Source organism: Pipra filicauda, unplaced genomic scaffold, assembly GCF_003945595.2.
Source record: "Pipra filicauda isolate LSUMZ 115617 unplaced genomic scaffold, ASM394559v2 scaffold99_size2403431_pilon, whole genome shotgun sequence".
NCBI classification, from domain to species: Eukaryota; Metazoa; Chordata; class Aves; order Passeriformes; family Pipridae; genus Pipra; species Pipra filicauda.
Genome location: NW_024105197.1, coordinates 1,952,817 through 1,979,403, shown reverse-complemented (window position 1 = coordinate 1,979,403; position 26,587 = coordinate 1,952,817). Strand labels below are relative to the sequence as shown.

At 34.4% G+C, this 26,587-nt stretch overlaps 1 protein-coding gene across 4 annotated transcripts in view; it reads left to right on the top strand.

Annotated features, from left to right (window-relative positions):
• The first annotated feature begins 14,666 nt into the window (after positions 1-14,666).
• LOC114002819 (cadherin-10) overlaps positions 14,667-26,587 on the top strand; it is a 96,381-nt gene continuing 84,460 nt past the window's right edge. For 2 of the 4 annotated variants that reach the window (XM_027749112.2, XM_027749114.2), the window contains exon 1: positions 17,952-18,258. The gene's annotated coding sequence lies outside the window, so the exon portion shown is untranslated. Of the gene's footprint in view, positions 14,690-17,756; positions 17,872-17,951; positions 18,259-26,587 lie in introns of those variants that run through there. The other 2 variants (XM_027749118.2, XM_027749113.2) reach the window with 2 other exon arrangements.

Genomic DNA, 26,587 nt, shown 5'->3' with positions numbered 1-26,587 from the left:
CCTACACAGTAAAGAAGTTTGCCCTCATGTTCAGGTGGAAGTTCAACATAACAGAAAGAAAAAGTGCTTGCAGTCCTAGTGAAGAAGTTTCTGCTTCCACAGATAGGGACTTGACGATTTTTGATAAATTATGTCGCAATCAAAGATTTTGCCTTCAACTTTATTAAACCGAGTTTTGCCTGGGGGAGAGGTGAAATATCCTTTTGATAATTTTTAATAATGTAACCAAGGTTCAAATATTATGTTTCATTACACATGATCCTTAATGCCACTTTAAAATCAACCTGTCCACTCTGGATGGTAACCTAACAGTATGTAGACAAATCCAGGCAATGGTTAGTGCCAAGTAATGGCTTGTGATGTGTACCAGTCCTAACCTCTCTAGCTGTTATTTAACTATTATATTACTATTATATATTTACCAAAAATTGATCATTTTTTATGCTAGTATTATCAGTTTGCAGATGTCTCCTGGGTTGCCAAATAACTGATTTTTTTTTTTCAGTCATTACTGAATGGATAATAATAAAGCCTCCTGCCAGTTGTGTTTTGTAGATTTTTTTTTCCGAGACAAAGTGATGTATTTATTTCTGAAATAAGTTTTCTTTAAATTATGGAAGTAAACTGACAAATTTACTTCCCTACTTCATCTCAGTTGTAATAGCAGGAAAGGTTTTTGTAACTAATGGCTCAGTCTACTAAAGTAGACTGAGATAAATACTCCAGATCTCTTAACTTGTTAATTAACTTTGCTTAACTCTGTAAGCAAAGTTATGCATCTGTCAAGGGAAAGAAAATAGTTCATTCTTTTAGTCATTAATTCCCTTTGGTACCTAACCTCAGAACTCAAACAAAATAAGGTGTTTATGGGACAACAATAATATATTAGTAGTAGAACTTGTTTTCAGAAAGCCACTGAACTGGAGACCTTCTAGATATTGCACTGACATAAACAATAGAAATAAGAAAATATATTTTTGAGGATCAAATAAATAAAAACAGGTGTGTTTTTTTGTAATAGTTCTCTGAGTTACTGGAAGACTTATGAGTTTGTAGGAGGCTAATTTCCAGTCCATTTGTTCCTTCTTGTTGGTTGACTCTTTAAGCTAAATTGTGCTAAAGATTTAGTGTGCACTCACCCTTCCTTAGATACCAGAAAATGCTCATTCAGGAGAAATGATACAAATGTCATATCTTGGTCAGCATATCTTGTGACACAATCAGAGGTACACACTCCCACTGTCAATGGCTGCTAGGTTTCTCACTGTTTCCTTTGTTTTTGATGCATAGGCTAATGTTTTTTTGCATTAATCACTTTTTTTTGGTATCTCTAATTCCTTTAGGAATTTATTTGTTTATTTTAATCTAACGTTCAAATCATACAGCTTCCCACTCCTCCATCCCAAAATATGCTGACATTCAGAGGGATGTTTTATTATATATGCAGTAATTTTTTATATGAAATTTCATAGATTGTGTATGTATGTCATATATACAACTGCCTTACTGTACGCACATAATTTTTTTATTATCTTATTAAACAAAATCTGTGTAGGAGCTTGTGCATTACTGTGATTTCTTCTGTAAACTGCCAAAAATATATACAGCACAAAATTTAGTGTGTTCATATGTATCTAAATGACACCAAAAGGGAAGAGAAATACCTTCAAAAATGATGGAATATCACCTCTGAGCAGTTTAAGGTAATTGTATATGCAGCTAGCTGTGTTTTTCTTAGATTAAAAAGTGTAGTTTGTTTGGAAACTATTTTACCTTATACATACTATTTTACTGTTTGACCACCTTGTGATTCCCTCACAAGATTTACTTTATTCAAAGCTGTATTTTTTGTTGTTTAAAAGCTGTGAGTCTTTACATCTCAAGATGATAGGACATCTGAGAATGCAGTACAGTGTGTACTTCAGTTCTATACTGCATCCTGATTTGGCTCAGTTTTTTACACTAGAAATTAGTTACTGTTGTATAATCATCTTGAGCTAATATTTCTTTAATCCCATCTTTATCAATTAAATGGTAAGAGAATTATACGGAAAAAACTTATTAAGTGTTAAAAAAATTCAGGGTCGTTCTTACATACAACTGCTTCCTTTTCCATTCTTGACAGAAGGAAACCCACATTATACATCCTCCTAACTCAAAAATAAAGATTTGTTGTCTGTTTGGTTTTCTGCAGAACACCCTTCCATATGAACAGACTTTTTTCTGAAATGGAGGAAAGGGCTTTGGGGCATACATAACCTAGACCTAACCTATTGTACGTACCTGGAGGTATTGTATATGGCTACCTTGTAACTTAGGGCTCTGGGAATAATAATTAGAGAATTATTGTTACAGAAAATGACACAACAGTAACAGTTTAACCTAAATAATTTTTTAAGTTTAAAAGTTCTTTTGCCATGCAGAAACTCTCTCAGTTCTGATTCACATGAAAAAGTAACAGCAAATAAATTAGAAACACCATGCTGTTTTCCTGAATGACATACAAGAATTAAGCTTGTATTCCCTGGTTACTAATTGATTTGCTTATGCTTTGCTCAAGAGAAACTGAATGATTTCTGTAAAGCTGGTTAGATTAGAAGTGCTTTATTTTTTTTTTTAAATTCAATGTATGACTTAGATGAAGGTTTTCCCTAAATTTGTTTGACACTCCCATCTTTTAACAACTACTTCTATTGTAATGCAGTTTCCCTATTTATGCCTCTTTTCTATTCTTTTTCACAGAAAAATAGAAATCCAACAGCAGTTGTGAAGCAGAAACTGGATGCTGGTTCTTCAGAAATGAACTAATTCATACTCAAGGTAAGTAGATAACGAAATAGTCTTTTTTTAAGGATTAGTTTCTCTTATTTCAAAAACAAAGAATTGTAAAGGATGATTTCTAACTTGAAAATAAAGCTAAATGCAATTTTCAGAGTTTACAAATAAGTCTGAGATGAATATATTTTGAAATTAAGGGTACATATATTACTGTTTAAATGAAGTGCTTTTTAAATTGGCTTTCCATCACAGTATGTTCAAGTTTTCTTCTGAATGCTTCCATTCAAAGTAAAGGAGTTTATTTTTAAAAATATTCCACATTAAAGATGCACAGAAAGCTAAACAATGAAACAAAGCACATCTTGATATGGCTATTCACTTACTTGTATATTCGCAGCATATCTGAAGGAAAGTCAGTAGGTACATGACATAAATGTAGTATCTCTGTCATATGACAGAGGCTGACTCTGTAGCAATACCTGTCATCTTGTAATAAAGCACAATGTTCTTGCTTCTCAGTTGTTATTTTGTCAGAATCTGAAGGGACATTTCTAATTTATACCTTGAAAACAAAAAAAAATACTTATTCTAAAAGGATTGAAACTTCAGAATATGACTGTTATATAAGAGTGCTGCTTTCAATATTCTGGTTATCTTAATAAGATTAATTTCTCTCTCTTATTCCTACACTTGAAGTGAGAAATAAGGATTTAAATCCAAAATAACTTTTAAATATAGCATGCTTTTATAAAATAACAAAATTGTATCTTGCCTGTATGATGTGAAGGTTACACCAACAAAGCATATTACGTTCACCAGAAAACCTGACTTTCTGTAAGCTTGACCCAGAAAGAATGTCATTTTGAGAAAAGTAGTATGTCTTTAATGAACACAGCTGTCTTACTCTGGGTTTTTTTTGCTTTTCTGGTGATCCATAGAAGGTTTGTCTAATCCATTTGCAGCGACCTCAACTCTGTAGGCTAGAATGTTTTGGGTTGATTTTTTTTTCCTTTTGGCCAGTATTTTCTATTTAAATATTACTTGACACAGTGAAAATGTAACCGCTACTCTCTGCAAGCGCTATTTCCATCTCTCTCTGTCTTGGTTCTCACTGTGGAGTAAAAGATTGTTCTGGGGAAAATCTTTTGACGTTTCAATGGGAGTGGTCATCTTTCAAGTTTGTCAAATTTACTGAAAACCTTGGAATTTTTCTTCCAGACCCAAATAAAGCAAAAATAGCAAAATAATCTTATAAAAATATAATGGTTTTATACCTTTTGTAGAAAGCATATAGTCACTGTAAATAAATTCTTTTTATAGCTCTTATGGTTAACATCCAGTTACTTTCTAATAGAATGGTATGAACATTAGTATGATACTTTTTACAGGTCTTGGGAAAGCCAATGAATAAAAATTAAATAAATAAAATTATTATTTGTTAGTTCTTACTGAAATTATTTCATGTTCTTTAATGTCAACTGAGATATTTCCCATTATATTTCTGCCAATATTTTTTGGCCGGTAACAGAATTTCAATTGTTTAAAAGCTAGACTTACACAATCAGAAAAAAAACCCCACATATTATCATACATTTTTCAAGAAAAATTAGCTGGTGTTGCCTGAGTTTCAGTGGAAAACAAAATTGTTAACTGAGAATTAAATGATTGATTATGCGGGAGAAATGCAAGGAAACTGTAAGCTTTGCATGAGTAATTTATAAATTGAAGGTGAAATATATTCATTCTGTAATTAATCTCTCCATCGTAGTGATGAACACAGATAAGTGATTGGCCAAAACTCCAAAGAGGCATTTATGATGGAGATGGAATAGAGGTTATTATCTCTAGAACTTGCTATGTGTAATTGCTGTTAGACTAGACAGCTTTTATAGCTTTTAAGCTACTGTGTAATACCTATAGAAGAGATTTTCTACAGTTATCAGCTTCTTCCGAGTACCTATTAATAGTGAGTTATGTCCCATGCATAATCCTATGGTCTTCACAGTTTAGCATTAAATATTACATTTTTTGACTCATTTAAGTTATGCCAATTTTTAAAAAATTCAGGAGTGTTCTTTTCTTCACAATGAAACCTAGGAGGCTGTCATGGTATTCTCTCTGAGTGTACCGTGCATTTTTATTTTCCATACAATTTAAGTGTCCTGAGACCTAATAGACCTGAGACATTTTAAAGAAATTTCCTTTTTTTTTTTTGTACTTAAAATAAAAAACTAATCAAGGACAATATTATATTAAAAATGTTAAATTATGATACTCTGTTTTTCAGGGTTGTATTCTTTCTTCTGTGTCTCTTAATTACTAATTCTGCATATGGTATTTATGACAAAATGAATATTAAAAATTATTTACTAGGTCCAAAAAGAACTATGCTAATAGTCTCCCGTAGGCCTTCATTATACCGTATAACTTCATGTTATACTGCACAGAAGCATAATTAAAAAATGTCAGAAGTTGGAACTCTTGAATATTTGCTTTTTGGGATCAGAATGTAGCACAATAAATGATCTGACAAGACAATATACTCAAGCTTCTTGTCTCCTGTGCAGTTTAAAGATAATCTATACAAGAGTTTTGGCTCTTTTGAGTCTTCCTTGATTTTTTTGTTTGTTTCTTTCTTTTGGTGGGTTTTGGTTTGGTTTGGTTTGTGGTTTTTCTTTTTTCCTTTTGTAATCTTTTTTTCCTGAGGCTAGAATATTATGATCTTTTAGCAAGCTGTATGAAGAATTCATTTTATGCTATGTTGTGACATTTTTGAACAAAAAAAGAGAAAGTATTAAATGATTGAACTGTGAATCATTGTTTAGAAGTTTATGATACTATTATATTATTATGTCAATAAAGGCCATATTGTGCTGAAATGATGAAGGGTCAGGGTTTAAAGGTAAATTCTTTTCCTACGACTTTTAGGTCACTTCCTGACTCCTGCATAAAAACATCTTGTTAAAGAGGAATATGTTCCTAGAAAGGTATCTATTTAATTTTATTCACTATATGTATCAGTATATTTTTCAAAATATGTGTTGCAACATATATGTTGCTAGTAGCATTGTGGTAACAATATGTATATAAACCTCAGAAAAGTTTTACAGTTAGATTTGGGATAATATCAATTTAACAATTTCTAAGTTGCAAGTAGTGATGAAAATAATTTACATCTGTTGCTATCAAAATATCTAACAAAACACAAAACTAGCACTTTCATTTTTGTTAATGCCAGAAATATGCAATTATATGCAATTTCATACAAAGAAGCATAAAGCCATATACAAAAGTAATATATGGTGACTTTAAAGTATTGGTTTAACTGTGGTTTGTTACACTATCAGCAAGAAATTTCGTTTGTCTTATTTTGACTAAACCATGAAAACCAGCAAGGAAGCAACACACTACACGCATTAGCTTTCATTTGATTTTGGGACAATCAAATGTAACTGATTGATTGATTTTAAACTCATGTGACTTCCTAGGTGCTTTTCTGTGCTAATGTTTCTCTTTTCATTTTTATTTTGGCATCAGAGGTTATGCTGTCACCTAAGCAATTCTCCTTTCCTTTTCTGTTGAGTCTGTTGACAAGGTTGCTACCCTTATGAGTACTGATTTTATGTGTGCATATTTATGATGTGGGTACTTATTTGTTGGGCAGTTGTCCAAGTAACAAAGTGATTTTATTTAAACCACTAACTGGACATAAAATGGTGAAGACTTCTCATATTAAGTACAGACTTAATTTTAGTATAAGGTACCTGCATAGGCATTTCCTCAGTTATGTATATATTTCCCTACTCCGGAAACATTAATTTCTAAAAGGAGACTTGCCTGTAGTTATCACATGATTTGGAGTTGCAATTAAGTATGTTGTTATTTGGCTAAAACTTGTCTGATGATTAACACATCTTTTTCAGAGCTTAATGATAATAGTTCTGCACACAACATAAGTGCTGATTTTTTAGCTGGAATCACTAAAGGACAGATGGACTTGAAAATGAGTGTTTCTTTTGGTGAAAGTGTTATTCTTTTCACCATACAGAAAGATCAGATTTCAAGGTTCCAGGAGGAGCAACTGTGCCATCCAAACATAGAAACATTTGTTGACTTCAAGTGACTTGCCCTTGGGGTTAGAGTAGAGCACATACCTGCACTCCGAAGTCTTTCCTGCCAGGTGAGGAGAGTTGTTCTTCTGCAGCCTGCAGTTCTGTGTGTCTTTTGTATCCCACTGAAATAATAAAAGCATGAACTCTAATCTAGGGTGCTATTTAAAACCTAAATCCCTACAAGTCTCCTGACTGATCTGTCTCTGGTATTGGATTTAGAATAGAGGAGATGATGATTTCACTAAAACCACCCAAAATTTAAAACATGTGAATACAGAGGTTAGAAAACAAACAGATCTGCTCGCAGATATTGATGATGGTTTTGCAAACTACTATGAGTGATTTGACCTTGTCTTTTTAGCCTTTCCTCAGAGAAAGATATTACTATTCCTGTAGCAAAGTTGAGGAAGTTCAAGACATGCTAATATATGGGGGGAAAAAAAGAAAAAAAAGTGCTATGTGCACCAGCTGCATTGTTTTAGCACGTATACAGAGTTTCAGTGAATTATCTGCTAGGTTTCTTTTTGTTTGTTTGTTTTGTTTTGTCAGTGTTTTGTTTTTTTTTTTAAAAGCATAATCCTTCTATTTTATGGGAGCCTGTTGTTGGGCATTTTCACCTTAATTCAACATAAATCATACAGAGAAGAGATTCAACTTTGTGATTGGGAACTCAGATTCTAAAGTTATTTATTTCAGTGCCTTGTTCTTTTACAACAAAAATACTAAAACTTCCTTCTGCAGCTTGTTACATGTCTTTTAACATCCATCTATACAAGTTATAATTTTATTTGTTTTACAGTGGTACTTTAATTTTTCCTCACCTTTTATTTTCTTTTACGTCTAGTCTAAAATGTGTTAGTTAAGCTATATATTACTCTTCTCTTTACAGTGTTCACTACCTTCCCAAGTTTTCTGCCCTTATTTTTTATTGATGCTTTTATTTATTTCTATTTATTCTGACATATGATCTTCAAATCTTGAGTTAGAAACACTTTTAATTAGTCTCTATTGCCAGCACAACTTTTCTAGGATTATTTATCCTATTAGTGCACAAGAAAACAAAGAGAGGCATTTGTAGAGGACAGTTCCGTCAGTCTAATGGGACCAATAAGACTCTTCCTCATGCTACCATGGTCTAACATAAGTGTCAGGGAGCAGAGCATTTAACATCTCTTGATGTTTCAGTTTCTTGAAAGCTATCAGGGACAGTAATGGCCTTAAGGATATCCTTCTGAGGAGAAATTTGTCATTACATGTGAAAAAGCCAGATCACATGACAGTCCAAGTAGAAAGGAAGAACACTACAGACTTTTAGGTAAGGATGAAGCCACTGTATTGCCAAATTGGATCAGCCTAGGTAACAGAAATTTTTAATTTCAGTCCCAGTTGAAATTGTGAACCAATTTTACATTATTTCTTTTTCACCCATTGTCTGCCTTGTTTCTTTGCAGACTATCTGATTGCATTTGGAGTCTCACACTGTTGTGTACTAGCTTCTTGAGGTCTCTGTCAAAACATAAGCAACTCAAAAGCTTCTGATGATGAAGTCAGTAAACACTGAAGATATTATCCTGGGTTGAAAATGCAGAATAGGTCACAGTGGGAACATTTGGTGGGATGTAGATGGAAGGTCTGGTCCAAGAATTCCAATGAGGGACAGCTAAAATATCAGACCAAGAAATAGTTTTCAATATGACAGAATATTGGAGTTTAATGAATTCAAATGTATAAAACCTGTATTTGACTTCTAGTAGAAGAAGAACACATTTCTATGAAATATTAGCTGATTTGGTTCTGATATACTTATAATTAAAACATAAGAAATCAATTATTACTGATACTTTCTACCTCCTAGATGTATGCTTTAAACATAGATAAAAACTTCTAGTAATAATTATACATTCCATTGAAAACAGTACTTACTGAGCATCTTGACTGCCTCCACATTATGAACATCACGTTTCTCAGAATAAGATTTCACATTGAAGAAATTAATAACTAGTTTCAATATGTAGCAGTCCTCCTCTTTAACCCTTTTGTTAATCATTGGGTCAGATCCTGTGAGGTCTAGGAGAATTCTGACACTGTCAATAAGACAATCACTACTGTCATATTCTGTCCTAAGAGATGTGTATGCCATTTTCAGGTACTAGAGTAAAATGATTTAAAAAAAAAAAAAGTTGAAGTTCTACAATGTCTTAATTTTATTTATTCTTGATTCATGTGCAAATTGCTGTTGCATGAATTTTTGCCAAATTTTTTTGGCTTTATCATGACAGTTCTGGAATTCATGCTAATATCACTGATCGCATACAATATGTGAGTCTGAAATATAAAATTGAACTTTCAACAGTGACAGCAATAATTGAAAGGATTCAACCTTTTCTTCCCAAAATTAAGAGAGAATCATTTACTGTTCATATCATATTCTAGTTAAGGATAAGTTTTTATCTATTTCTACTTTTAGCTATCTAGACTTCATCAGGAGGTGACCCTATGTCAATTTACTACCAATGTCTCAGTTCTTACATCTGAGTATTGGACTATGTATGATATTGGACTTGTATGTAATAGCTATAAGCAGAATCTGGAAGTATTTGATTTGCATTTTGTCAATCTCATTTACTTTTTGTAAAAGACCCTAGGTTCTGTCTTATCACTTCTGTAGTGTTTAGATGCATGTATTTTAAGTGTATGAACTGAAACATCTGGTTTTCTCTTTGAGTTTTGGTAGTAAGAAATTATACAGTGAAGTCCCCCTCTGCCTATTCTCAAAAGTAAACTAGATTATTGTCCAGACTGTCTAGAATGGATAGAAATATTTTTTTTAATTATTTGGAAAAGTCCAGGTTGATCTTCCACAGGGGACTTATCATTACTGTTATTTTTAGTAGGATATAAAACATTCAATGTCACTCACTTTTCTGTTGTTAGACAACTTCCTTCTCTCTAACTATGAAGTTTTTCCTTGTACAACTATATATATCAAAGAAGAGACTAAATATGCTTAGGTTTGCAAATCAAGAATCATAAAATCATAGAGTGGTTCAGCTTGGGAAGGGACCTTAAAAATCATCTAGTTCCAAATCCTGTGCCATGGGCTAGGTCACTCCATGTGACCAGGTTGCAAAGAGCTCCATCCAACCTGGTCCTGTACACTTCAAGGGACGGGGCATCCACAACCTCTCTGGACAACCTGTTCCAGCACCTCATCATCCTCACAGTTAAGAATTTTTTCATAATATCTAATCTAAACCTACTCTCAGTTTGAAGTCATTCCCCCCTACATATTCTTGTAAATAGAATATGTAAAAGAACAGATATCTGAACCAGTTCTAACAAAAAAAGGAAAAAAAATTACCTCTACTGTTACATAGTTTTGTATTGTCAAACAGAATTCTCATCCAGTCCCTAGTATAAGTTCTACTAAGGAGGTGTTTCAAAGTAAAGGTGGAGTACAAGCACATGGCTGATTCCTGTTGGGAGAATCTGTAGGTGCAAACAGAAGAATCAGAAAAGACTACAAATTGAACTTCCAGACCTGCTGGTTGCAGCTGGACTTGGTAACTGCAAATCATTTAAGACCTGTTAAGAAAGATTTGGAGCTGGGAGGATTGTTTTTGTTGTATTTTTTCTTTGTCTAACTTGTGGCCTCTATTTGTCATTCTCTTTGAGATAGGTTCTTTGGAAATAAAAGAAAAATTCTCAAGAGTACTACTTTGTACATTGGAAGCTTGACTTATATCAGGGAGAGCATAAGAACAGATCCTTTCTTTATTTCGCTTCTTATATGCTAGCCTAACTCTAAGGTGTATCTCTTGGCAAGTAGAGGATAGCACTAGAGTAGCACTTTTCATAATCTGTTAAAGCTGAAAAAAGTCAAAGTGGATCCTGCTAATTGTATATGAACAATTCAATGAATAAGGAGCTTAAAATATCCCTAAGTCTCTGAATTCAAATGTTATGAAGCTACATGTTATACACATGTTGAAAGGGAGCATTTCTTTTTATTTTTGTCTTTTTTTCTGAACAGGGTTATGGTTTACTGTTTGTTTTTGTCTATGAATGTAATTCCTGGTATTATTTGGACTGAAAATGTATGCTTAACTTGATTTTGTTCTCTGTGGAAATATAGCTTCTTTCAAGTGTAAGCAATTGATCTAAAGCTGTTTAGCGGTTTAGCTGTTCTTAACATACAACCATCACACTTGCCAAATGCAAAATTGATACATTTAATCTGTGTTCTTCCAGATATGTTATCGAGGGAGGAAGGATTCCTTGTGTATTTGTTCATTTATTTGCCATTGCGTATACATCACATTCTTATTTAAGTGTAATGGAATGACTCTAAACCTTCTTATAAACCTGAAGAGACAGATAGATGTATAAAACATTGGTATATGATAGCTAAATCAAAACCATGCAACTAAGGCAAATATCTGAATAAGCCCAAATATAAAAATATCATTTACTTATGAATGCAGAGAGACATATTAATGCTAGATGGGAATCAAACAACAAGCTTTTGGAATTGTTTTTAACATTTCTGGTGTGGTTGCCACTGAATGGTAACTAAGAAATAGATCAAGGAAAAGAAGGATCTGGTAACCTTCACATAACTATTACTAAGGACATCTTGCATTGCAGTGTTGTGTTTACACCATGTAACATATTTTCAAGTTAACCTCAACAATGCACAAACCAGTACTAACAGAAAAATAACAAACAACCAGCTGACTTGAAAAGGGGAAATCCACAGAACAATTTTAGTGAAGTCAAGTAAAGATATCTTTTGTCATATTTATTTTCATATAATTATACAGAAATAATTTTTGTCTAAATCAGAGGGTATCTGTTCTATCAAAAGACATCTGCTTGCATTAATACAGCATTATTTCATAAAAGTAGTCTTTCTGTTCTAAATTCTAAAGAAGTGATGGGTGGTTTGAAGACTTCTACCTATAATCCATAAAGATTTGTCTCTATGGTTGTTATAAATTTTTTCCACAATCATTAAGTAAACCATAGACAAACTTTTTATACAAAATAGATGTTTTATTGACATTCTTCTTAGTAATTTAATCTTTTCTGCATGTAGTCTTCTGTATGAATTATATTCTCTTTTTAAATGGAACATAAACCCATGTTTATGGATGTTTTCTAGGTAACTATAAATTTTTTTAGTTTATTGTACTAAAATTCAGTTGTATCAACAGAAAATATACACTCTAAGATAGAAGAGTAGGAGGGCAGGTGATTTATAAAAATAGAAGAGTTTTAGCAGATGCCAGGATGTGTACACTATGGAATAACTGCAACAAATGAAAGAATGGCTATTTGATTCTTTGGAGGCAGCTACTTACTTATGGCTTTAAATAACTGCAATAAAGGGTATGTGTTTTGGTTAAAATGAGATGCCAGAAACTCAAAGAAGTCAAATAACTTTCTTGGGTTTTTTTACCTATCACAGTAGATAAAAGCGGATTTATAACAGAAGTTGGGGCATTGCAAGACATTGCTGAGACTACATGGAGAATTAAAGGGAATGGTGGTATTTTTAGAGCAGTAGCTGGTACGAACACTACTGAACTGAATGGAGAGGTGATTTACTTTTAGAAGAGTAACATTTTGGACTGGGTACTGTTCTGTTGGATTTTTTTTATTTCTTAATGCATGTACTGTGAAATATTTTGCTCCTCTTCCTTTATGAGCAGCCTTTTATTCCTAGTATTATCTATGTATTCCTCCACTTTACTTAGACTGTTTGACACGGGAACCTCTGCTCCTTTATTACCACCACTTCTCTACTATTTAATGTCATTCTTTCCCCATATTTTTGTCTGTGTGTTCTCACAGAATCACTGAATGGTTGTGGTTGTAGAGACCTCTGGAGGTTGTCTTGTCCAACTCAGTCCAGCTCAGGAAAAACCATCTAGACTCAGTTTCCCAGGACTGTGTTTAGAGTTTTGAATATCTTCAAGGATGGAGACTCACAACCATCTGCACAACCTGTGCCAGTGCTCAATCACCCTCACACTACAAAAGTGTTTCTAGATGTTCAGAGAACCTCTTGCATTTTGTTTTGTACCCATTGTCTCTGGTTCTGTTACTGGGCAACTCAGAAAAGAGCCTGGCTCTGTCCTCTTTGCACCCTCCCTTCAGGTATTTGTGTGCATTGACAAGATCCGCCTGCACCTTCTCTCCTCTAGTGTGAAGAACTTCAGCTCTCTCAGCCTTTCCTCATATGTGAGGTGCTCCAGTCCCTTAATCATTCTTTGCTGGACTCTCTCCAGTATGTCCATGTCTCTTTTGTACTGGAAAACTGGACACAGGACTCCAGGTGTGGCCTCATCAGTGTTGAGCAGAGAGGAAGAATCTCCTGCCTCGACCTGCTGGTAGTATTTTGCCTAATACAGCCATTAGCCTGTTTGGAGAAAGGGCACGTTGCTGGCTCGTGTTCAGCCTGGTGTCCCGCAGAACCACCAGGTCCTTTTCTGCCAAGCTGCTTTCCGGCTGGTCAGCCCTCAGCATAGATTGGTGCCTGGGGCTGTTCCTCCCCAGATGCATGACTTTGCACTTCACGTTGTTGAACTTCATGAGGTTCCTGTCAGCCATTTCTCCAGCCTGTTGAGGTCTCTCTGGATGGCAACATGACCTTCTGGCACATCAGTCACTCCTCCCAGTTTGGTGTCAGCAGCAGACTGGCTGAGGGTACACTCAGACCATTAATGAAAATGTTCAACAGCATTGTACCCAATATTGATCCCTGACATATACCACCAACTAGTGGCCTCCAACTATATTTCATGCCTAAGTACCTAGTACATTCTTGGTCATTTCAAGAATAAATAGTAAACATTTCATATGCTGATGTGCATGCAATCATTGTAAAGCTACTAAGACTTCAGATTCAAACATGCAGAACTTAGGGAAATGTTAAAATTATTTGCTTATCCTGCAGCTAACATGAGGTGCACAAGAACAATGATATTTTGGTATATTATTGTATTAAAGGCACATATTTTCTTTAATAAAAATTCTGCTTCAATGTCATTATTCGGTGTAGTTTATGGCAATTTTTCTGGCTCCAACACTACAAAAGACAATATTTTCTAGACAACTGTTTCCATGCTGTGATTTATCCATAGGCCAGTTCATCCAGTACATTAAGGAAGTGTGCTTTTGGAGTTTATGAATGAAGATGGAAAGTGATTAGGAGATGTGTGCAATAAATTGACTTATTTTCATATATGCATTATAATATTTTTAAATTTTTTTAACTTTATTTACCATTAACAAGCGATTCTGGCCTTTAATTTTGGAGTACTTGAGTTTTATTCTTAGGTTTCTATGTACAGTTTTACAGAGGTTAAAAATATATCAAACATGGAATAAAACTATGGAGAAATAGCATCATCAGGTTACATACAATTCATTACTAGGGTTGGAGTCTTTGCAAGCACCACATTGATCACTATTTCATGAGCTCATGAGGCTACTAATGTGCTCTCATATTCCATGTGAGCTAACATTGAGTGGAGAGAATTTCAGTAGGTTTGACAAAGATTTGCCAATAGCAATGCTTAGGAAAATACTGGGTCTAATTCCACATATTTCATCTTCCTAAAAATGCAACTGTTGGCTTATTGGATCTCTGCCAGTATTGCAACCAGAAATGAAAAGCAAGAAAAGCATCTCCACTGCAGTCTGAGTAGGCGTTATACTAGATATATCACTTCAGAGGATAAAACTGCCTACCTTGAAGACAGAGATGGCAAAAAGCAACATTACAGACCCTGGTAAGGTCTTTATCTCTCTTTCTGAAATTTTATCTTGCGTGCTTCTTTTTTTGCCCTTCCTTCCCTCCCCACTGCAAGTTTCCTTGTTCAGTCTCCTTCCCCCTATTCCACCACTGTTTCTTCCTTCTTGCTTCTTTATCAGAAATATGTTGTTGCTTTTTTTTTCTCTTTGCTGGTCAAGAAGAATGCATCCTCCAGCCTCCACTCCTTCTGCTCCTACCACTCTTTCTTTATTTTAATGTTCCTTGACCTAATCTGTCACCATTGGTAAGCTTCTCTGATTCAAAGGCCAGCTGTACCCCGTGGAGTTTCACATTCTGCCTTCAAAGCATGAATGTTGTTTTATTGCTGTGAGAAAATTTCAGCTTTATAATTTTTCCTGATTCTCTGAAATTTCAGTATCATTTTGGCTGAAATGTTTTTAAATTATTTCTGCCCAAGGCAGACCATCAGTGTAGAAAATTTAATCCTAAATAATTTGTTTGGTAAATTTATAAGCAACTCTAAAAGGATTCTTCTAATGGGAATTATTAAGCAGCGTTAAAAAATAGGTTATGATGCCACCTTGTTTTAAAGTTACTGTCATGTGTATGAATAAGTATATGGTTGAATAACTGTTTTGCCTTAGATGCCCATGTGCATCTATACTATTCAGTATACATAGATACTGGATTTTAAGCAACTGACCATATCAACAGAAACAAGAGTTCATGACAAAGTATGGCTTTTCTAGAGTTAAACCTTAACTCCCAAAGTCAGTCCAGTTTAAGGGTGCAAGTGTGACTTGCAGTAACTATGCCAGAATAAATTAATATACATCTAAGATAAGATAGGTTCACTCTAGCTGAATAAAACCCTAAAAGAAATATACCAAAATGCTTTGCAGAAAAGGGAGCAAGCACACATTCATGGTCTCTGACTTTCTTGTTCCAGAATAATTCCACTAGACCATTTATTTTCTTTGACTTCAGAATGTGGCATAGTTCTGTCTCCCTCTCCCTCTGTGTGTGTGTGTGTGCTTGTGTAGGATAGACTTTTGTGTATATACAAAAATTGTCATTTATTACCTACTTCCTGGTTGCAACTTAAATGACAGAAGAAAAAATGTTAAAAGGAAATATTTAACACTTAATATTCTGTTCATTGTCCAAAAAGCAGTCCAGTTTTAAAAAGATATTTCCAAGCCATGTTTCACATTTCCATATATTTCCACATATTTATGTCTCCCTTCATCATAATTTAATTTGTTGGTAATACCAAAATGAAAGTGAACATTTTATTCTAAGACAATCGTCAGCTTTCCACTATGGATTCAAAGTCTAGTTCTATTATTTTAGGAGACAAAAGCACAGTTGGTACTTTCAGAAAAGAAAGTACCATGAACTTTACCTTCAGACCAATGTGATAGGGTTTGTTCAAAATAAAAAAATCTTACATTTCCAATTTTGCACAAATAAATGGGTAAACTTGGAAGAGAGCATAGATGCCTCAATATTGTCAGTTCCAAATTGATTACTGGAAACTGTGAATGTATCTTTACATAGCGCAATATCAAATTCTGCCAGAGTCTAGGAAGCTTGAGAGTTAGATTCTGCAGCCTTCTCCTTTCCTCTGAAAGGACTGAGAATGAAAGTCTTTGGAAACCAGGAGCAGACGGACATATGGCAGTTCTGATTTTTATATTGATACAACAATGAGAAAGGGAGAAGGAAAGAATTTTTTTTACAGAAGTTTTATACATGGCACTGTGTATTTATGTGCCCAAGTACAGTGAAAGCCAATGAATTTAATTGCTTTCCTTGAAAGGTTAAAAAACTGTGACAGTAGATAATTTTTTCAGAAACAAATCTTTTCATATATGGCAGTAAAACGATACTCCCCCTACCCTTCCTCTTGGGATTTTGCTGTTTTACGTGTTTCTATCTCCAGATGATGTCTTCATATGCTAGTATAGCATGTTACTTAAATGCTGACTTGCTCATCTGCCAAAAGGTTGTGCTTAGGTGATGGGTCATTTCTGTTCATCCTAATTATTACAAATAAGAGAAAGCCAACAGCAGGTGGTTACATTAGGAAGTGATACCAGTCATGATAAGGATCTTGCCTTTCTTTTTTTGTTGTCTTTTCTCCTGACAGAAGCTGAGAACAAGCAGAATAGGTAACACTGAGCAGCCTAACAACAGCCAGTAGTCTATTTCTGTATTAGATTTTCTAACAATGAAATAGTTTTCACTGTTATTTTCTTCCTCACTCCCAAATACATTTTTCAGCTTCTATTTTAAGATAATTTGGTTATGTTTTTTTCTTTTTTTGGAAGACTTTTCTACAACCAGAGAAAGTCCCTTATGACACTTCTTAGATAGAGCAATACTGACATCCATTGGTTTAATCTTATGTGACTATTTGTTAAATCTCTTCTAACGTACACATAACCCTCTACAGTATCACAATGAAAGGATTGAACTTGATATGATCCAAGGAGGATTGTGCTAAGTCCAATTTGCTGTATTAGAAACATGAAACCCACTCAGATTAACTTGATGAAAAGAAACACATTGCAAAATGTGAATTCCAAATACAGCGACTGAAATAAAAAGAGGTATCACAAGTATCAAAAGGGGCAAATATTATGGGGAATTAGTAGTGATGCTGAATTTTTTTTATAACCTCTGGAAATGTGAAAATACCTAATTTTATATGAACCTGTCTTGTTTTGTATTAATCATAATGCAAAATAGTGAAGTATGAGGAAAAATCTCAGAATCACAAAATGTTTCTAATCTAATAGGAAAAGCAGTTTAATAAACAAAATTACTCTCTGGTTTCTTCTGAGCCCTCCAAGCATTTCATTTAACTTAGCAGCATGCTATTTTTTAAAATATGTACATATATATATTTAATAAACATTCCTGTAAGATCACTGGTGATACAGTAAAGTGGTTATATTCAATCAAGAAATACACATCACAAAAAGCGGAGGTGTTTTCAGTATTCATTAGTACGACAAGCTAAGCAGATGAGGCTTAGACTTCAAAACCAGAGAACCATTCTGGCAGTGAAGGGAGGGCGACAGGCTTTAACAAAAAAAGCTTTCCGTTTGCTGTACCCTCCCACCGCATTCACTTGCAAATCACTGTGTGCTCGGAAAAGCCTGCACTTCCCCGATCTCCAACCTTCCCAGGGTAAGTGCTGCGGCTCTGTCAGCAGCGCCTCTCTCTCCCGCTCCCCTCCTCGGAGGGAGAGTGACAGCGTGTGTGTGTGTGCGTGTATGTGTGTGTGTGTGTGTGTGTATCTGGGCACGCTGTGTGTGTGTGTGGTGGTGTTCCTTTCCCCCCCCCACCTCCCTCCCCAATCTGGAACTCTGAATGAAAGCCAGTCGGAGGGAGAGCTCCCCCTTAGCTTTGGTTCCCGACTGTCCAGAGTTAAGTGATGCTGGGAGAAAAAGCCTGAGTTAGATCCAAGTAGGATCAGTCTTAAAAAATAACAGGAGAAAACAGACCCAAAAAAAGGACTCTAATAGCTCGTTTTTCATTTGGTTGGGGTGGACTTTCTCAGAAGCAGAATAAAAGGTAGGAACCTTTCTTATTTTCTTTCTACTGATATTATTATAATTATTATAGCACGAGCTACAGCATGGTGTTTAATGCAATTCATATATTTGTTCTACTATATACAACTTTTTAAATTTTATAAATATGTGTCAGAAGTAATGATACAAGGGATAGGAAATAACTGCTGTGCATTCACTCCTCAAATTAAACCAATATTATATGTATTCAAGATTGAAACACTAAGCATTTTATGTTTTTTTTTCTCCTAGTAAGCAGGCTCTCTTTTAAGTAGCAGTTTCCATCTGTATTCAGTTCTTACAAATTCAGTGTGGGGGGAACAATAGTGATTGAATTGAAAAAAGCACAGTTTTTTTGTAGTGTAACAGTTATGAACATAGCATGAAACGTACACATATGTGCCCTCACTTACTGTATACCTGTGCAAGTCTGTTGCAGCTTTCACTGTTATTCGTTCTGCCCTGAACTGAATTTCAGAAAAATTATCCACACTCACACTCGCAGCAAATGTTTCTTATGAAGGAAATCCCTGTGGAGAGGGATAGCAGAGTGAATACAGGCAATATTTCAAATATCTGTACAGAGCTATATGCACACAAATGGGGAAAATATCGCCTCGTTTGACATTTCAGTAAAGAGGGAGTGGAGGGAGAAGGGAAAAGGAGGGGGAAGAAAGGAAAAGGTGGAGGGAGGAAAAATTTAGTCTACACCTGTGTGAGCATTCATTGTCACTGCTGCAATAAAATCCATATTTGATGTGCTGTTAAATTAATGCAGCACAATACAAGTCTAAATCCATGCTTCCAACTACTAACTATTGATGGTATTGTCAGCTGTGTTAGGAATTTTCAATAGGCTAATACTGTACATGAGTCTACTTGCAGCTGTAGAACTCTAGCAGTCCTTCGGCTTAGGAGAATGCATCTGCACGTGCAGTCAGTGACAAGTAGCAACCAGCATTTTAAAACTGACCTATCATCGCTGTTGCCTATAATCTTCATCTTTCATTTCAGTAAAAGCATCTGTATTATCCCAACTGCATCCCCATTGCTTTTAAGGTATTTTTTGAGTTATACAACTTGTTGTGCATGTTTGTGTATATGCATATATGGGTGTGTATGTGCACAGGGTGAGGAAGCAGGTTTGTAGAAAATTGTGGGTTTTTTTTTTTTGTTTTTTTTTTTTTTAAAGCTAGTAGGCTTTAAATATACATGGTGACATTACTGGAGGGGAAAAGCAGAGAGTGGGAGACTGGAACATACTTCTGAATCTCTAAATCCTTTTTAAATATGCTGTTTATTGGGGATATTATGAGTCTGGTACAAGCATTTATTGAGATTTTTCCAGTTACTCAAACTTTTATGTTAATTGTTTACTTTTTGAATTTAATAGTAATCTGTGCTATTTCAGAGGAGGAAAAGAAAGAAGGAACTTAGGGAACTAAGAAAAGCAAGAAGGAAACATAAGCTGTCTTCCTCAGGAATTGAAAAACAGCTTTGTGGAGTCAATATGGGTTTATGTCAAGAGAGGAATACTTCTTGGATTATAAACTGTTAATCTAATTTGTGCCTGAGAGAGTCTTCTCATATTTTTATATACTTTGTTACATAAAAGTTTGAATGAAGAGGTGAGGTCATTTCTTTAGCAGCTTCTGTTAATTTTAGGTTAGATTTCTCTCTGGTTTTTTATGTGTGGTGTCAAGACAATTTTGTACACTCAAGTAGGAACTTTGCAATGTCTGAAGAGTGCTGAGTATAAGGCATATATTTAAGCTTGAAACTGGTTCTGATTATTTGATTTTTTGTTACTTTGGATAACATTGGAAAATATGTGTTGGCTGCTTGCCTTGCCAACCCTTTTATATTCATAATGCTTTGTAACACTCCACGGAGAAGAAAATAGCAAAATACATCTTAAAGAGTATATATGTAGGACCTTATATATTCTTAAACAGTTTTGTTGGTTTTGCTTTAGAGTAAATGAGTGTAGATAGACTAAAACTTCATACTTGCATGTTCTCAGTAGACAAAGGATCTGTGAAGAAACTGATGAAATACTGAAATGTGCTCACAGTAGACACTGTGGTTACTGTTCTTTTCTGTGCCTAGTTGCAGTTGAAAAACACACAAAAATAATGTTATATGTGGCAGCAAATGAACACATAATTAAATGTAGAGACATATTCATAAAATACACATTTATACATGCAAAGCAGTATACAAATTTCAGCTGAGTAATATAAGGTTTTTTCTTGTTAAATAATTAAATGGAAAAGTAAGAAAATGTAATTTGAAAATAATATCTGCCTCTGATTCTGAGAGAATAATTTCCTGATCTCAACGTGATTTCCCAAGGAAACATGTGAATGAAATAGAGCCTGTCTCATCTGGATAATTCTATGCAGGTGACTTAGTTGCTAGGTCTGTTAACCATATTTACAGGCAGATTGCAGGTCAAAGAAGAATAATGTTGTACCTTATCACACCACTGGGTTGCAGCACTAGTACAGGGGGGTCAAATGAAGATTGAAGTACTGTTGAATAGTAGTAATAGGATGAATGTAGGGTTATGATAACATTATTTTAATTGATTAATTATTATCACTTGAAATCAAGTTTGTAAACACCAAGGTACTTTAACGACACATTATGTCCATCATAAATTGAAAAAAATCTACTATATAGTTAATTCTTCAATATTATGTGGCAGACAGAAATGGAAGCAAAACACTGATTATTTGGGCAGAAAATAAGGGTTTAAGAGACATTCTGCTATGAGCTTTTTAATAACATACTATTCGATGTATCATTTATTGTAAAGGAGGAAAATTGAAATTAAAAGAATATAAGCTGTTTTCTTATGAGAAGTTTAAAATATGCCTGAGTAGAACATTATGAAGAGAGACTTCACTGCACATAAGGATGCCCCATCATAATATGCTTTCAATTTCTCCAGATAGTTTGGAACTATCAATAAAAGACCGTAGAAACTAGAGGCACAGTTCACTGAAATATTGATTGACTAAACAACACTTACACTGCACATCCTGTACCTTCAGGTCTACTAATATGAACACGTGTTTTTTGATAAAAAACCCCATACTTCATCTACTGTCCAATTTCTGGAAAAACTTGAAAGCCAAAAAAAAAAAAAAAAGAAGAAACAGTGGTAATGTGAGCTCTAAATGTTCCCCAAATCTCTCTTCAGGCCAAGAGGTACTCCTATGTTAAAAGTTGCTTGTTTTTAGCTCCCTGGATTTACAGCTCTTCAGCTTTGAATCCTTGGCGTGGTGAATTCTCTAACATGTCTGTTTCTGTGGGTTAACAACTTTACAGCAGAGCAACAGGAAAAATCATCATCTCTAGGGAGCTAAATGTGTTATCAGGCTGCATTACTGCACACAGAAGAAAAAAATCAACTGGACCTGAGCACTGCTTTTTTCCTTGCTCTGTTTTCATCTGGTGGGAAGCCAGAACACCACCCAACCAAAGGCTACTGAGCTTATATGTTCTCTTTATTGGTTTATCAGTCTATTTTTTAATATGTGGAGGATCTGCCAAAAATCTACCAGGTGAAGCTTTATAAACATTTCTTTTTACATGCAATCTTCCTGATTATTAAATGTCAGAGACAATTACCTCAAATATGTGTGTGTGTGTGTGTACAGTAGAGGTAAAACAGGGACAACCTTTAGCTGGTATAGGGATTGCATTCTAGCAATCAGAATACTGTAAAAGTTTTTTTCTTAATTTATCTCAGCATTTTATTACTTGACTTTCTCTGTAAGCTCCCACTACTGTTTCTTGCTTTTATGAACGTATATGAAATAGATAATGTTTATCACTTGTTTGTTAGAGAAGTGTGTCCAGCAGGAGACATAAAGTTTTAGCAACACCTCAGAGGTTCTCCCCAGCTTGTACTGTCACAGGACATCTGCTCTGGGATGCAAACTCAAGTCTGCTAATATCTGTACCAACAGGTTGCAGCAGGGGAATACAGAGATTTAGGAAGTTAACTGGGTACAATGAAAAGCAACATGGCAGGTGTCCTTTTTAATATTATTCCCACGTGTACATCATTCTTTACATAATGTTTTTATTTATAACTTCATTACAACATCTCTCAATTGTAAATCAAAGTGACTGTTGAATCATATTCAAAGAGTAAGGAATCATGTAGGGAAGAGGGCATGTGTGTGTGTTTATGAAAAGGTAATGATTCAAAACATTTTTGTAAATAGCTGTTTCCAGAGTTCTGTTGCTCAAAAGCTGTGACTGTGTTCTTCTGTGTTTTACAAAAATAAAAAAAAACCTCTCCAAGTATTTTCTCATGAAGAACTGTGTATGATATGAGATACCTGTATGAAAGATGTATGTTTTGTGACTTTATTGTTGATATTCCATCATTTATCACATTAGAGATTGGTTTTATTGTATCATCCTACTGCAGTGCTTTGCATTACAACATAAAGAACACGAACATACCGTCACTTAGCTAGATCAGATCACAATCCTCAAAGATGAGTGCAATCCTCGTGAAGTCTACAATCCTATAATATCCAAATTTTTAGGACACAAAGAATGGATACCAATGTAATTTGAAGCACTATGAGCAAGGCTCAAAATGCAATGTTGAAGAGGACTATTATTTTTTCTACTCTAAATTACCATAAAATATATATATAATTGAAGTCTTATTGGGTATGTGTGTCTACCACACTTCAGTAGTTCAAATGATATTTACACTTGTTTAATGAATGCTACCCCAAGAGCAAACACAAATAAAACAGATAAACCTGTGTCTAGGAAACTTAGATGCTGTGCATTCCGTCACTGGTTCCTCTAAGTATCACAGCCAAGTCTTACTTCCGCTGGAGTCAAAGAGAGTTTTGACCATGTTTCATATCTTACACATAAGGCAAAATACATGGAGAAAATTTTTGAGTTTTTAAATGAGGGTGAGAAAAGATGTAAGAACCCAAGGTATGTGTAACTGTTTGGAAGTAATATTCAGGGTAGAGGGAGAATGATCAAGTTTATTGTGCTTCTAGGGATTCTAAGAAAAATTATCCCATAAATGTTTAAAACTCCTTTCTCTTAAAAATAGTGATGTGCCATTTTCCTGATGTCTTTTTCATGGGGAGTGGAACTGGGAAACATAAATGCACATTGATTCTATTTGTGTGTTACTTGAAAATTAGTTAAAAGTAGACATTTAGATTAGATGTTAGGAAGAAATTCTTTATTCAAAAGCTTGTGAGGCATTGGAACAAGTTGCCCGGAGAAGTTATGGGTGCCCTATTCCTTGAAGTGCTCAAGGCCAGGTTGGATGGGCCTCTGAGCCACCTGCCTAGTGGATGGCATCACTGCTTATGGCAAGTGAGGGTTGGAACTGGAGGTCTTTCAGGTCCTTTCCAATCCAATGTTTCCTATGACTCTAAAAAAATGTCATTGACTCTCTCCATTATGAAAATTATAAGTAATACATTTACTAGAAGTTTGCATATGCTAATCAGATTGATAAGATTTAATTCTTAAATTATTGTTAGTTGTTTTTTTAATGTAGGGGTTATTTAGAAGATGATCTGGATTGTCAGATTTTAAAATAATTGCAAAAGAAAATCCAAGAAAAATAGAAAGAATATAAAGAAAAAAATAGGCAAAATGTGTTTAAAACAAAAAAAATCCCCAAACATGATGAACTGAAGCAAGAGAATGACAGTACTTCAGTTCTTATTTCCGCTCCACCTGCACATAAATTTTAATAGCAAGTTATGCAAATAACCCTTCACCAAAAGTTTACATCTTGTTATAGATCATATATTCATTATGAGTACAGGTATCTTCTAATTTTTTTGTTTCATTTAGTACAGAAAAGATGTTTACATGTCAATACTGTTGTCTGCTATTATTATTTTTTCTTGCATCATAATTTTGATCCTGTGACATAAGCTATCCAGAGCTACTAGCCTGCTGTCATAACTTTCTGCTAAAAAAAACAAAGCAAAAGCGACGTTTAATTAAAATAGTATTGTATTAAATGGTAAATAATACTGTAGACCTTAATTTTTTAATTAATTACTGCCATACACCTAATTATTTTGCACCCAAAAGAAACAATTTCCTTCTAAGGTTAGAGAAGTAAAACATGTCATTATAACATGAAATATAGTTTAAGATCTGCTTAAGCATATTATATCCAAGTTCCCTAAATACGCTACTGCTCCCCACTTCCCATGGCCAAGTTTTAAATAGTATTTTTGTCTTCTAATACTATTTCCCTTTGGGATAGTTTCCATAGGCTTTTGGCAGAAATCTGTAGTGTCTATAAAAGAGCAGGATGCAGAACACTATTGTGAGAACCATTTTGGGAAGTGTGATTTTTTTCTCCTTTGTTGGACAAAGTTTTTTCTGTCATTAGTGTGCTGAGATGTGCCCTTTCCCTTGAGTAAGAACATGGTGCTCATGGTGAAGATATTACTGAAGCTGACATCTTGATTAAAATGGGTGAACAGAACCCCAGGTATATTAGATACAATTGCTTCTCTCCATGACTTAATACTTAGGGGCGTTTTATTAAGCTTCTGATTCAGAAGTTAAGGCAAAAGTGTTATGTGTGACTTGATCTACTTTTTTTCTTCTAGTTGTGACTGAATGGCATATGTACAGATGGATTTTCAAATGGATTTTCCTCTGTAATAGTACTCTTTTATAAAATACATTCTTTTTTCCTAACTTATACAATTACTTCAAGTTTCCCTTCTTAAGTGTTTTCAAATGAAGTAGTACCCTGATTTGACTAATTAATTCGAGAAAATCTTTCTTCCGGTGAAAATGTTTTACTTTGTTTATATTATTTAGACAGTCTTTAATCATTCTGATGGTCAGAAGAAACTGACATCTTCTCTAAAATTTATGTATATATGTGGAATATACGTACAGGATGGAAAAATAAGACAAAATCATACATTTCTATCCTTGGTTAGTAAGGCATCTGAACCACTCTGAAATACTTGTGCTATTTGTGAATATATCTTTATTGTGTCTTGGTTTCCTCTAGCTTTCTTTTGAGGTCAGAATAATGAGAATTAGAAACAAAAGAAGACCTAAGGTATAGTGCATTATAGTAATAATCCCTTTAAAGTTTTGATGGGCATAAATCTTCAAGAAAATTTAGGAATCTACAGTATGACTAAGAAAGGTCACTAGTCTTGAGATATTCCAAACTACATACCTAAAATTTTGTGACAAAGAAGGAGAAATAATTTAAGTTCTGAAATGAGAAGTTTGGGTTTAAAAAAAAAAAGTAACAGCATAATTGCATTTCACCACATTCAGAAGTTTAAATGATGTTTGTTGTATTGTGTTTTAGAACTGAATTTACAAACAGCCATGTACAAGTGAGCTTTTAAGTTTTCACTTCTAACAACAATCACGTAGCTGAAGTTAAACACAAATGGTAAAGCTCAAAGTAGTTCAGCCTTCTAAATTACAGGATCAAAAGCCCTGTGTTAACACAGTAGTAAGTTCTTGTTAAATTTTGGGTTATGTACATTCAGGAAAGAAAATACCTGCTCGTTCCTTTCTCCATGGCTGCAGCCATCGAGATCCAACCAGTAAATGCTTATGTATGTATGGCCTAAGGTTGTTTTGCCCCTTGAACAGACTGTGAAAGTCAGGTCTAATGCCATAAAAGCAGCCTGGGTGGATCAGACCCACAGCTGCCAGTTAAATGGTTCAAGCTCAATCTCTGGAAAAGCACCCAGACAGTCTTGTCTTAGAGGTATCTGTGACTATTGGGTCATTTTAGATTTTAGTGATGTGACTGGTTCCTTGTTATTCTGGGTATGCTGGTTGGAGTCCATTTCTAACTCCAGTATATTAAAATCCTTCTTGAAACTGGGCTACTAGTTATCAGCAAAATAGCATTAAAAAATTGTAGTGTAATAATGGTATGATGATTGAACAAAAAGAATAAAGAATTAAAGTCAATTCTAAGTAAACAAAATTCACCTAAATGATTCTAATGTTTAATCAAGCCCTGACTTCCAAGTAATCTATTAGTGCTTTAAAATATGTGAGCTAAAATGAAGTGATGTGAAGAAAAAAATGTTTGAGTGTAGTTTAATATTTTTCTGTACAATCAAAAATACTGGCAATGAAGATCAGGACAATTCTGACACTGTTTTTAATAGTTGCTTTGCTGGATTATTTAATAGATAAATTAAATGTGTGACATGAAGTAATTTCCAGGGAAGTGATTGTGTTTTGAATTTTTTTTTGTCCCACATGAAGCTTTCGGTTTTTGTTTCAGTTTGGCTTTATGCAGT